We start from the raw sequence: 12217 nt of genomic DNA on the forward strand, positions 1-12217 counted from the left end.
TTGTTTGTTCACAATTTGAACGTTCCTGCATTCATTTGTTTAATCTCAAAATCTGAGGTGAATTATCCATTGTTGCTTTTAATACGGCTACAAAGCTGGGAGCACTAAATGATATTCAAAGTCACGTTACACGCTTTTAACATTAAATAAAGTACATACGCATTACCTGAGATTATCATTGCCATACTCGTTGTTCCAGCCGCGACTTCGCAAAAAATAGAAACTGTTTCTAAAATAGAATCGTCACGTGGTTAAGACAACCGGTAACTTAAACACCTCTGATTAGTCATTATTTTCAACAGAATATCCTCTGATTGGCTACAATACTCAACTCTGCAAAATCACGTTGTGAATAAACACATTGGCAGCACCATTGATCTTATATGACACGAATATACCAACCAGATCGCTTTAATGTACTTGCTTTTCTGTTATAATTTAAAATACAAATTATATGTTACACATAGTAATATAACTCCGTTAATCCTGAATGCAATGAATAAAATTATATAACTTGACCAGGCAGCCAAGTTATGGCAGTCGCCATATCCTGCCATATCCAACTGCAGCCCAGATGAGAAGAAGTAGTGCAAAAGTAGCGTAACACATTACTTTCCATAAAAGGTAACTAAGTAATGCAATTAGTTACTTTTTTAGGGAGTAACGCAATATAAGCAAATGAAAAAAAAAAAAAAATAGGCAAATGCAACTACTTCGAACTTCACACATCTGACAAATAACATGGGCCTTCACTCTTCCCTCTCTCTACAATTGCACATATGACCACGAAAGGTATCGGACCCATTTAAATTCTGCACAGAATGCTATATTTTAAAGCGATATAGAGGAGATTAGGAGGAGAAAAGGTTAGAGATGAGAAGGAAGCAGGTTTTACTGAGTTTAACGGCTCTGACCGAGCTGTGGTATAAACGAAATGCTATTGGCTAGTATAAAAAGGGGCGGGGCTGTTCGGTATGTCCCGCCCTGTCTTCCTGTTACAGTTGAAATTACGTCAACAAATTGAATAATGCTACGAGTTCCATGGTAATTCACTGGACCTTTAAGCTCCTTCTGTAGCCGCGACACTGTGCTGGTTTGTATTGGCCGCCTCCAGTTTTCCCCTTGTTTTGCCTCCAGCTAACACCGTGACGTGATTGTGACGTCGGCACCGAATTGGAAACGCACTTGAACTGATCATCACTTCCTCTTTACTACTAGTTATAGCATGAAATAAACATTAATGAACATCTGAGGGTATGTTGAAAGATACAGTACAACTTACTGAAATGTATCATGTCTCATGTGTAGGCAAACCAAATTTCAGAGTAAAACACACCAAATAGGATACATAAATTACAGCTTGCAAGGTGCATAAATTCCATATAAAGCTCATTTTTCTAAATGTCTGTCTCTATTTGTTAGCTGCATTAAGGTTAATTTGTTTTATTTGCAGATAAAGAATGTGATGTTCCTCATACCAAACAGCCAAGTGAAGAAAACCCAAAAAATACAAGTGTGCAACTTGCATCACTTAATGCTGATGTAATCAAAACAAGTCTACGTATGATTGACACATTTAACAGACCAGGAGATGCCTATACAGAAAGCAAGTATGCTCGAGCTGGAACATATAAGATAGATCCTGAAAACCAACCAGGAATGAGGATTCCCAAGGCTGGAGCTTATGCAGAAGCAGGAGTTGGACGAGCTCGTGCTCAATACAAAGTATTCCAGGCTGAAGCCAAAGGTCCCAACGCCGCAGCTGGAGCTGAAGCCAGTCTGGGACTCGGAGCAATGGCTCGAGCTGAAATTGTCAGCGCATCGGCTAAAGCCGGTCCAGTTGGTGTGAAATTGGGACTTGGAGTTGATACGGATGCATCTATTGGTCTGGGTGGCATGGAGTTAAAAGTCTTGGGAACTGGAGTCTCAAATGGTCCAGAAATTGGTGTAGCTGTTCTGGGTAACGAAGTAAAAGTGTCATGTGCAATCATGTGGTCATACAGGTATTAATTACTTTTGAATATTTGTTATATGTGAAACCATGAAGACAAAAACCTGAATTTTTTAAAACTTTAACAATATAGTGACATGTTTTATTTTATAATTCTACAACTGTTGAGACTTTTGTTTTCATTTGAAAATAAACATATCTGGTTATGCAGGTGTGTGTATTGCTTTTTCTCATCAGTACTGTCATTCCCAGTGGTTGTTGGGTGAAACCTGAAAAAAATAAGCTTTACCCATTTTTAATACAGTATCAGTATTGATGTTGAGTTATAGATATACAGAATAATACTTCAACAATATGGAAACATATAATGTTTTATTTTATATGTTATAATCCTACAACTGTTGAGACTTTTGTTGTCGTTATTTTCATTTTTAACCGGAAAATGATTGCAGTCTGTACAAATCATAAACACAACGTGTGTAGCTTTAGCCACGTTAGCCTTGCAGCACACTATCAAACTCATTCAGAATCAAATTTTAGCAAACATGACTCCATATAAGACTTATAGAACAGTTCCATCAAAGTCTTGCAATTTACTGTCAATAACTGTCCCAGATATTTATAACTTTCCACACACTCCACCTTCTCACCCTTAAAGGATTAGTTCACTTTCAAATGAAAATTAGCCCAAGCTGTACTCACCCTCAAGCCAACCTAGGTGTATATGACTTTCTTCTTTCTGATGAACACAATCGGAGATATATTAATAAATATCCTGACGCATCCAAGCTTTATAATGGCAGTGAACAGGGGTCACAAATATAAGCTGAAGAAAGTGCGTACATCCACATCCATCATAAACGTACTCCACACGGCTCCAGGGGGTTAATAAAGGCCTTCTGAAGCAAAGCGATGCGTTTGTGTAAAAAACGCTTCAAAAGTTATGATGTAAAATATTTAGCAAGAGTTTTACACTTTCTTCGTAACTTGTGAGCCGTGTGGAATAAGTTTATGATGGATGGATGTGGATGGAGACACTTTCTTCAGCTCATACTCATTTGGTAACGCTTACTGCCGTTATAAAGCTTGGATGCGTCAGGATATTTATTAATGTGTCTCCAATTGTGTTCATCAGAAAGAAGAAAGTCATATACACCTAGGATGGCTTGAGGGTGAGTACAGCTTGGGGTGATTTTCATTTTAAAGTGAACTAATCCTTTAATGAGTGTAAACTGGGAAGAATGAGCTTCTGTTCTGAAATCAACAATCATCTCTTTTGTCTTAGATACGTTAAGCTGCAAACAGGCATCATCACACCATTTCACAAAATCATCAACAATTGGGCCATGGCATGTTTAATTGTTTTCCAGAAGACTCACAATGACTGTGTCATCTGCAAATTTAAAAAAGTACCTGTTATTATATATACTTGTACAGTAATTTATATATAAAATATATAATAAAGGAGACAAAACACAGAGAGAACCTGTAGATGTTATCAGGGGAGCTGAAAGAGTACTGTTTCCTCTCACTCTCTGAGTTTTTTCAGTTAATTGCTTCTACTGTATATAGGCCTGCTTTTTAGATTGTTGATGATTGTGGTGAAACATCTGCTAGGCTATATAATCAAATTATATTTGCTTTTTATGTGTTATCTTTTTATATTTGTCCATTTATTTTAACAGAATACATCCTATCAGAATTTTTAATTTCATAACTAATTTTAGCTGCTATATTTCACTGTATTCCTCTATCGAGTGATTAGTCTGCAGATGCAGGATTGTTTCAGTCCCACTTATGTCTAGTGTTTTGCAGGCACTAAAGTATTAATATCACTCGGGTCTCATAGACAGCATTTTAGCTGCTTTCCCCTTCAAACCCAAATTAAATTGTAGTTCTCTAGAGATCTGATTTTATGCATCCAGTTAATGAATGAAATAGGAAACAGAGCTTCTTTCGCGTATGCCTGTGCCCACTACAGACATGGAGGGCATGGAATAGAGCCCAGCCCACACTCCCAGAACTGATGACTTTGAATTGGATTTGGTAGAAATGATTCCCCTATATCTCCCTTCACCGCTGGTTCTGCCCAGCCCTGAGTCTCCTGTTTCTCCGCTGGTCCCGCCCAGTCCCATGTTGCCTGCGCTCCCTGTGATCCCTACCAGCCTCCCTCTCCCACCTCCTCTCCCAAAGCCAGCTAGTTCCCCAGTCCTGCCACTGCTGGTTTCTGTCAGACCCTCAGGTTATTCTCAGTTAGTTCCATCTGGTGGTATGGATCTGCCTCAGGCCTTCTAGTCCCTTGATCCATCTTGGTGTGAGGATCCCGTCTCCGATTCCATACACTGAGCCCAGGACTCCACCTCTGCCCTCATCCCATCAGTTCCGCATTGGCTCCATGCTCCCTCGTCTCTACTGTGGTCCCTCATCCTATTAGCTCCACCGGGCTCCCTCGTCCCTCCATCTTAACCTTGGTCTGGCTTCACCCTGTTTCCATCATGAGATTCCTGGCCTCCGGCTGCACCTCTGCCCTCCATTCATTCGGCTCCACTGGGCTCCGCCTTCCTTCCGGCTCTGCTGTTGTCCTCAGTCACTCTGGCTCCACCACTGTCTTCCGGGTCCGTGCCTCTGCCCTGGTCCCAAGAACTGTCAGCTCCACCTTGGCCCTCCGACCTGCGGTGTCACCCTGGATCCGTGGCTCCTCGGCTCCATATGGGTCTCCACTATGGCCAGCTCCGTCGCAGGAGTTCGCATTTCTTCACAATGGCTCCTCCCTCCTGTGACCCCACCTGGGATCATCTTGCTGGCTGTGGCCTGGGTCCCTGTCTGGCTACTCCTGCTCCTGGCTCCCCCGGGGAGAACCTGTGAGGTGGGAAAATTCCAAATACCGAGCTATCTGGAATGCAGCATAAGTCCTGTCTTCATTCAGTTCTTTGTTCTGTGTCATCTAAGTTATGGTGTGTGTTCCTGTGGATTTTTGGATTAAAGACTAGTTCGGGGTACCCCTATCTGAATTGAAGAGTATGAGAGTTAGGTTTTGTGGTATACACTGGCAGCAACCCCTGGATTTCCTAGTGTCTCTTCACCCCTAATGGAGAGTGTAAACTTACACTGTCTGCCTCTGATGGCTTCCAGTGTCTCTTCACCCCTAATGGAGTGCATAAACAAACCACACACCTCATCTGGTGCCTTTTTACTCTTAATGTAGTGCAAACTCTTATCAGAATCAGAAAGAGCTTTATTGCCAAGTGTGCTTGCAAACACAAGGAATGTTTATTGGTACTGAAGCTTCCAGTGCACACATACAAATACAACAACTACAATTTTTTTTATTTATTTATTTATTTTTTAATACAGAGATTGTATGTTAAAAGCACATTTTAATTCATATTCATGGTGTCTCAAAATAGCACAGTTGAGTACACTTAGATGTTCTTAAGATCACCTTAAGAAGTACTAAAGAAGAATTTTTAGTATATGTACAAAATTAGTGTGTGAAAATACAGTACTTTAAGTACATTATGGAAGTGTAAATCATGCTATAAATCATAAAAAAGAATTGCACATACTAAGTATACATATGCATTAGTGGATACATGTAATGCGTTGTTGACCTTCATGACCTTAGGCACATTTGTCGTGTATCCTATAAAAATGTCATCAACTTTACTGCTGATGTTACAACTTCACATGCCAGAAAAATGCCAGGATTGATTTAATATGTAGTTTACTGGTAAGTGTGAAAGCCCCTAAAAACACAGAGAGACTTTCCTTTCAATATGAGGATGAGTCAGGAAATCTTCAAGCTGAGGACAAAGTGAGCACTGTGAGCACCGATGGTTTGAGGACCGTATTATAATTGCTCAGTCAATTATTCTTATTCTCCGAAATTAATCACATTTTTAAGGGCCTAAACATGCTCGAAAACTCATGAAACTTTGCACACGCATCAGAAGTGAAAATTTACACAAAAATGTACACGACGATTTTTTGGGGGAACATGTCAGACAAGATTCAAACTGCAAGTTTTTGAAAATGATACCGTTATCGCCTCTGTGTAAACTATAAAATCATGAATTTGCATGCGTGTTATGTGTTCAGTCAATAGGTGCGTAGTGTTTCTTGACAAAGTGAGATCACCAACTACTGGCCTGGCAGCAGAATACAGCATTTTTAGTTGTTTTTGAGGATCTGTGTGAACGGGGATCATTTTGACAAAGTTCTCGTCCGTACACAAAAAACACAAAGGAAAAACTTTTGGTAACGCTTTAGATTACAGCCCGGAAAGTACTGCGTAATTACAGTGAATTTACAGCGTAACTTTCGATAATTATAGTGTACCTATAAAGTAAGTAGGCTACGTGTAAGTATAGGGGAACAATATGTAAAGTCTTGGGAATAAAGGAGTAACAACCAGTTGATTTTAAAAAAAAGTTGATTTTTGAAAAGTTGATTTTAAGTTGATTTTAAAAAATGAATAAATAATAATAAGGGTGTTCAGCTGTGCTGCTCCTCGTCTCTGGAATTCTCTTCCACAATCTTTACAAGAAAGTGATTGTCTGGCTACTTTTAAATCACGTCTTAAAACTTACCTTTCTCTGATCAATTTTAAATATTGTATGTTAAATAGCTGTTGTTTTGTTGTATTGTGTCTTGATTTGTTTTATGACTATCATTCTATTGTACGGTGTCCTTGAGTGTTTTGAAAGGTGCCTTTAAATAAAATGTATTATTATTATTATTATTATTATTAAGTATTGTAGGCCTGTTTTTAATTAAGCTGTTTTTCAAATAGAGGTTTCCAAGTGATATCAGATTATTTGCGGGGTTTTTTTTATTACTTACCCTTTAACTACATGAAACAAGAGTGTAACAACAGGGTCTTATGGGAAGCTCAAGACTTGTATTTTTGGACACTCCAACAAAAGGGATACGATGTCATGCTCTAGGAATTCTGTTTTAATAAAAAACAGGACATCACAAATATTGTTTATGTTTATTGTACCATTACCACTTCCATCTGTGCAATTGTCTTAAGTTTTAAGTGATAATAACTCCATAGTGAGTTCAAAGAGATCGAGGGAAAAACCGAATTGCACTTTCTCTTTCAGTTGGTGTGTATATAAGGAGCAGCGGCCCTGATCAAGACACAGCTCCACCAAAGCCCTGTTGAGAACATCTGATTCACAAAAATGTCAGAATTTAGCTCCCCTGGACATAAAAAAGAATCTGGTAAGTGCATTTTAATAGTCTTTATTTACTCAAATTGAAGACCAAAAAAAAGAAACCCTACATTTTAGTGTTATTTGTTAATTTATGTATTTCATTTCTGTATATATTTACTTATAAAATGTTTCATTTTCTAACTGTAGTATATGTATGAATATTATAAGTATTATGCAGAAATATTATGTCATTTATGTCATATTTAACAAAAAACTGAATTGTCTTTATTACAAAAAAATATATTTAGTTAAAATAAACATTATGTAAAATATATTATTACTAACATATTATGAAGATGCAGAAAATCACTTTACTTAGAGTTCTTTTGAACAATTAGAGCTGTTATGTCACATTGACAATGCTCTAAGGTTCAGTGTGAAATGGCATAAATTCATATAAAGCTTGTTGTTTTTCGTAAATGTCTGTATCTATCTGCATTACATTAAAGCTCATTTGTTTTATTTGCAGATGAAGAAAAGCCAAGTGTTCAGTTTCCATCAGCTCATATACCGAAAGATGTAACTGACACAATTGACAGACCAGGAAATGCCTATACAAAAAGCAAGTATGCTCGAGCTGGAAAATATGCGGGAACTTTTGAAAACGAACCAGGAATGAGTATTCAAAAGGCTGGAGCCTATGCAGAAGCAGGAGTTGGACAAGCTCGTGCTGAATTCAGTGCCTTCGAGGCTGAAGCCAAAGGTCCCAACGCCTCAGCTGGAGCTGAAATTGGTGTGACTGGAGTCGGAGCAATGGCTCGAGCTGAAATTGCTAGTGCATCGGCTAAAGCCGGTCCAGTTGGTGTGAAACTGGGACTTGGAGTTGATACGGGTGTATCTGCTGGTCTGGGAGGGGTGGAGGCCAAAGTACTGGGAACTGGATTCTCAATTGGTGAAAAAAACAGTGTATCTCTTCTGGGTTCAGAAGAGTCTTGTGTAGTCATGTAGTCATACAGGTATTAATTAACTTCAAATATTTGCATGTAGATTTTTCTGTGGAACCACAAAATATGTATTATGTATAAAATATGTATTAAGTATGCGTATTGCTTTTCTCTATACTGTCATTCCCAGTGTATAACTGTTATAATGTGTTCACTGAACTTTCTAGAGACTTCAGACATCATATTTCCGCATTTATGCAATAAACTGAAAAATAAATTAATGAATAACAAAAAAAATGCAGCTGTATTTGTCTTTTCATGAATTTCTATAAGATGGTGAGCTGTTTTGTTTATTTATTTTCTTTCATTATTTTATCATTATGGCAAAAAATATAAGGAGGTCAAAAGTTCTATAGCCCTTGATAAGTTATTATTCTGTGATAAAAGCCATTCCGACAGGTTTCTTATTAAGGATTAAGATTACGCTATCTAGTAAATATATATTCTTATTTCAATCTCATCCACTTCTTCAGCTACAATCAACGCAAAAATCGTGCGGTCTGCCATGAATGACGCTGGTTCAGCACACTACAGAAAGCACAAAGTGTCCGACCTGATGGCCGTCTCAAAGAGGCTGCAGTGCCAATCAAAGTCGGACAAATTTTCAAACCAGAATGCATTGCTTTAGTTAGGCGGCAGCCAATCTTTGTGGCGCCGCAAGAAGTCGAACAAGCCTAAACTCACTGCTTCAGAGTGAAACTGAACTTCAGCCATTCCAAAATAAAAATCACAGAGCAGCATCTCTGCATCATTTTAAAAGTAACATCAAAAATGTCATCATTTCTCACCCTCGTGTCGTACCAAACCATATGTTGGTAGTTTATATAAATATTAAAGGGGGGGTATCACAGTTTCTGCCAATCTCATATTAATCTTGAGTACCTATAGGGTAGTAGTGAATCCTTCATATCTCCGAAAAGTCTTTAGTTTTATCATATTTATAAAAGATAAATATGATTTTAGAACTAGGATATCTGTATCGTTATCTTTAGAGTTAACGTTCTTGGTGTGAACGAACCTTTTATGTAAGAATTTTCATGTGTTAATTGCTTTTTGTATTGTCAATGTGTGAACCGCTTGTAACGAAACTTACCCGAGACCTTCCCTACTTCCTAGGCTGTCTATGAAAGCCTGTAGAATGATTTTTATGTTAAGGACTCGAGTTGTTTTTGCCGGGAAAAACATGACGTTTACACCCGAGAGCCTCTTTTCCATTCTATGACACATGAAACGAACGAATGCTTGCACAATGTTCAGGATAATGCTGAAAGAGACATTCTGTACTAGTGTCAATGTGTCATGCAAAGAAAAGGGACTAATTCAAACTATAGTCTCACATCTCACATAGTCAGATCTATATTGTGTATAGTCTCAAATATACTTTATATAATCAAACTATCATAAGAGTGTAATTTTGATGACCTCATCTTCTGATGCAGGTGATTTGCAGAGCTGGTGCACAATCAAATATATTTCAGTATATCTTTAGTTGGACCTCAGCACTACTTCCGCACAATTAAAGTGCTTTAAGTACAAAATTAGTTGTTCCAATTTAGCAGACTTTAAGTTTACCGGTTTAGTATACCAAAAGTACAATTGCAGGGTATTTTTATGAAGCAAATAAATATGTAAATGCATTTGTAGTATACTTAGCACAAAAAAAATGTATTTCAAATATATTTTAGTATATTTTTTCACTAGGGTAGTACATGTTTACATTAAAAAACAATTTTAAAAAAAAAAACAGAGGTGCTTACTGTAAACAACGCAGAATCATCGTATCATCTCCAACAGAACTTTATGACTGGCCCAAATATTCATTATTCTTCCGTCAGCACATCCAGACCTCGTACATGATCATGTTGTGATGGACTAGATAGATGGATGGATGTTCACACACAGCATCAAACTGGTACTTTACTGCTAATGTTACAACTTCACATACCAGAAAAATGCCAGGACTGATTTAAACTGTAGTTTACTGGTAAGTGTGAAAGCCTCTAAAAACACAGAGAGACTTTACTTTCAATATGAGGATGAGTCAGGAAATCTTCAAGCTGAGGATGAAGTGATAAAGACTATACCCTGATAAATGTTTCTGCAAAGTGCATAAATGTCAATGTAAATGTAAGTTCTTCGAAGCAAGGATGAGCATGTGAGATTCCTAAGCACACTTCTGTAAACACACACGTGCAATAAAAATAAAGGTTGCAAACAGGGGTTTTCACAGTGATGCCATAGAACAGGGATAGGCAACGTCAGTCCTGGAGTGCCACTGTCCTGCAGAGTTTAACTCCAACCCTGAAAAAGACCTCACCTGCCTGTAGCCTTTGTAATCCTTTGTAAATGTTTGATTAGGGATGGAGCTAAACTCTGCAGGACAGTGGCACTCCAGGACCAACATTGCCTATCCCTGCCATAGAAGAGCCATTTTTAAGTTTTTCTTAAATTAACCATTTTATGTTATTCTTAAATGAACTATTCTTAATGAGAAGAACAATTTAAATATATGAAAAAGGTTCTTAAAGGTTCTTCACTGAACCATAGAGGTGGACTTGAACATGGACTCATATTTTCATGAATATGAAAATGTGAGGGGTGCTTCCTTCTCTCCTTATCATCTCCATGAGTTTTTCATGTAAGACTGTAAGAGGAAAGTGGTAGAGGGATTGCTTAGAAAAAATTGTAAAATCATAATAAAATGTGAGATTAAAGAGCTGTAATGAGGGTCCTAATTGCTGCTTACAGCTATATTACAGGTATTAGACAGGAAAGTGTAAGTCATTTTAACAGTGACAACTTTGGAGGCTCTGGCATGCTACAATCACTTTTGGTCTCTATACATCCAGTGAAACGTGGTTTAGTTTACTCGTGATCCTCTTAAACCTGTTGTTCATCTCGTGGTATAATTTCAGCACATGGTCAGTGTCCAAACTTATTTCTCATGGACATTCACTTCTGCAGCACATTGAGTATTTCTTCTGGAGCAGCTCTGTGACTTGATCTCTGTTCTTCTTGTCTGTGTTTCTCAATCGGCCACTGGAGGGCGCCACCTTCACTCTCAATGTGCTGCTCGATTGATACGTCTTTAAAGGATTAGTTCACTTTCAAATGAAAATGACCCCAAGCTTTACTCTCCCTCAAGCCATCCTTGATGTATATGACTTTCTTCTTTCTGATGAACACAATCGCATCGCTTCAGAAGGACTTTATTAACCCTCTGGAGCCATGTGGAGTATGTTTATGATGGATGGATGTGGATGGAGACGCTTTCTTCAGCTCATACTTATTGATCCCTGTCATTGCCATTATAAAGCTCGGATGCGTCAGGATATTTATTAATATATCTCAGATTGTGTTCATCAGAAAGAAGAAAGTCATATACGGCCTGAGGGTGAGTAAAGCTTGGGGTAATTTTCATTTGAAAGTGAACTAATCCTTTAAGTCTGTCGCTCCATGTGAACAGAACTATGGTGTGTCTCCAAACATCTTCTCCAAGTATAGACCTATTTTCCTCAACGATTCTCGTTTGTTCTTCCTGATAAGGTGTATTTGCTGGAATCACAAACAGCATGGCATGAGGGATTTACTTACACTCTGAAACATTTTTAAGATGGCAGATCTAATAAAATTGAGATCTGATGCAAAATACTTCCACCATCCTGTGGTGTCCAAAACGATCATCTTCCTTCCGTCTACAGTTCTGAAGCATCTCGTTCCCATTCCGGTTCTTTCTCTTATGTCAAATTCATCCCATATTCAACCAAACTGCAACGTCTTATGATCTTGGTGGCCTGCTGGGATGAATCATTAAGTGATGAATGAATATAGATCTTTGACAAAAACAGAACATGTAGTGAGAACCTCAGTCATAAACAACATTCTGCTAAATTATAAGATGACTTGTTTTTTTGGTATATGGTATTTTGGTAAATAATATGGTACATTTAACAGTGTTTTACCGTACAATTACATGAAATGTAAGGTTTAAACTTTTACTGCATTCACCCGTAAACTTATTGTTAGCCAGTTTTCACTGTAGCATTCTTAAAATCAGAATCATTTTTACAGTATAGGGCTTCTGTTTTAATAAATAACAG

The 12217-nt window shown here is 37.9% G+C and overlaps 1 long non-coding RNA gene across 1 annotated transcript; it reads left to right on the forward strand.

Annotated features, from left to right (window-relative positions):
* Nucleotides 1-7078: 7078 nt before the first annotated feature.
* Nucleotides 7079-8354, forward strand: LOC127522099 (uncharacterized). The gene is made up of 2 exons (XR_007932522.1): nucleotides 7079-7180; nucleotides 7643-8354. It is a non-coding gene; the product is annotated as an uncharacterized LOC127522099 (long non-coding RNA).
* The last annotated feature ends 3863 nt before the right edge of the window (nucleotides 8355-12217 follow it).

This window comes from Ctenopharyngodon idella, chromosome 11, assembly GCF_019924925.1.
Source record: "Ctenopharyngodon idella isolate HZGC_01 chromosome 11, HZGC01, whole genome shotgun sequence".
Taxonomy (NCBI): Eukaryota; Metazoa; Chordata; class Actinopteri; order Cypriniformes; family Xenocyprididae; genus Ctenopharyngodon; species Ctenopharyngodon idella.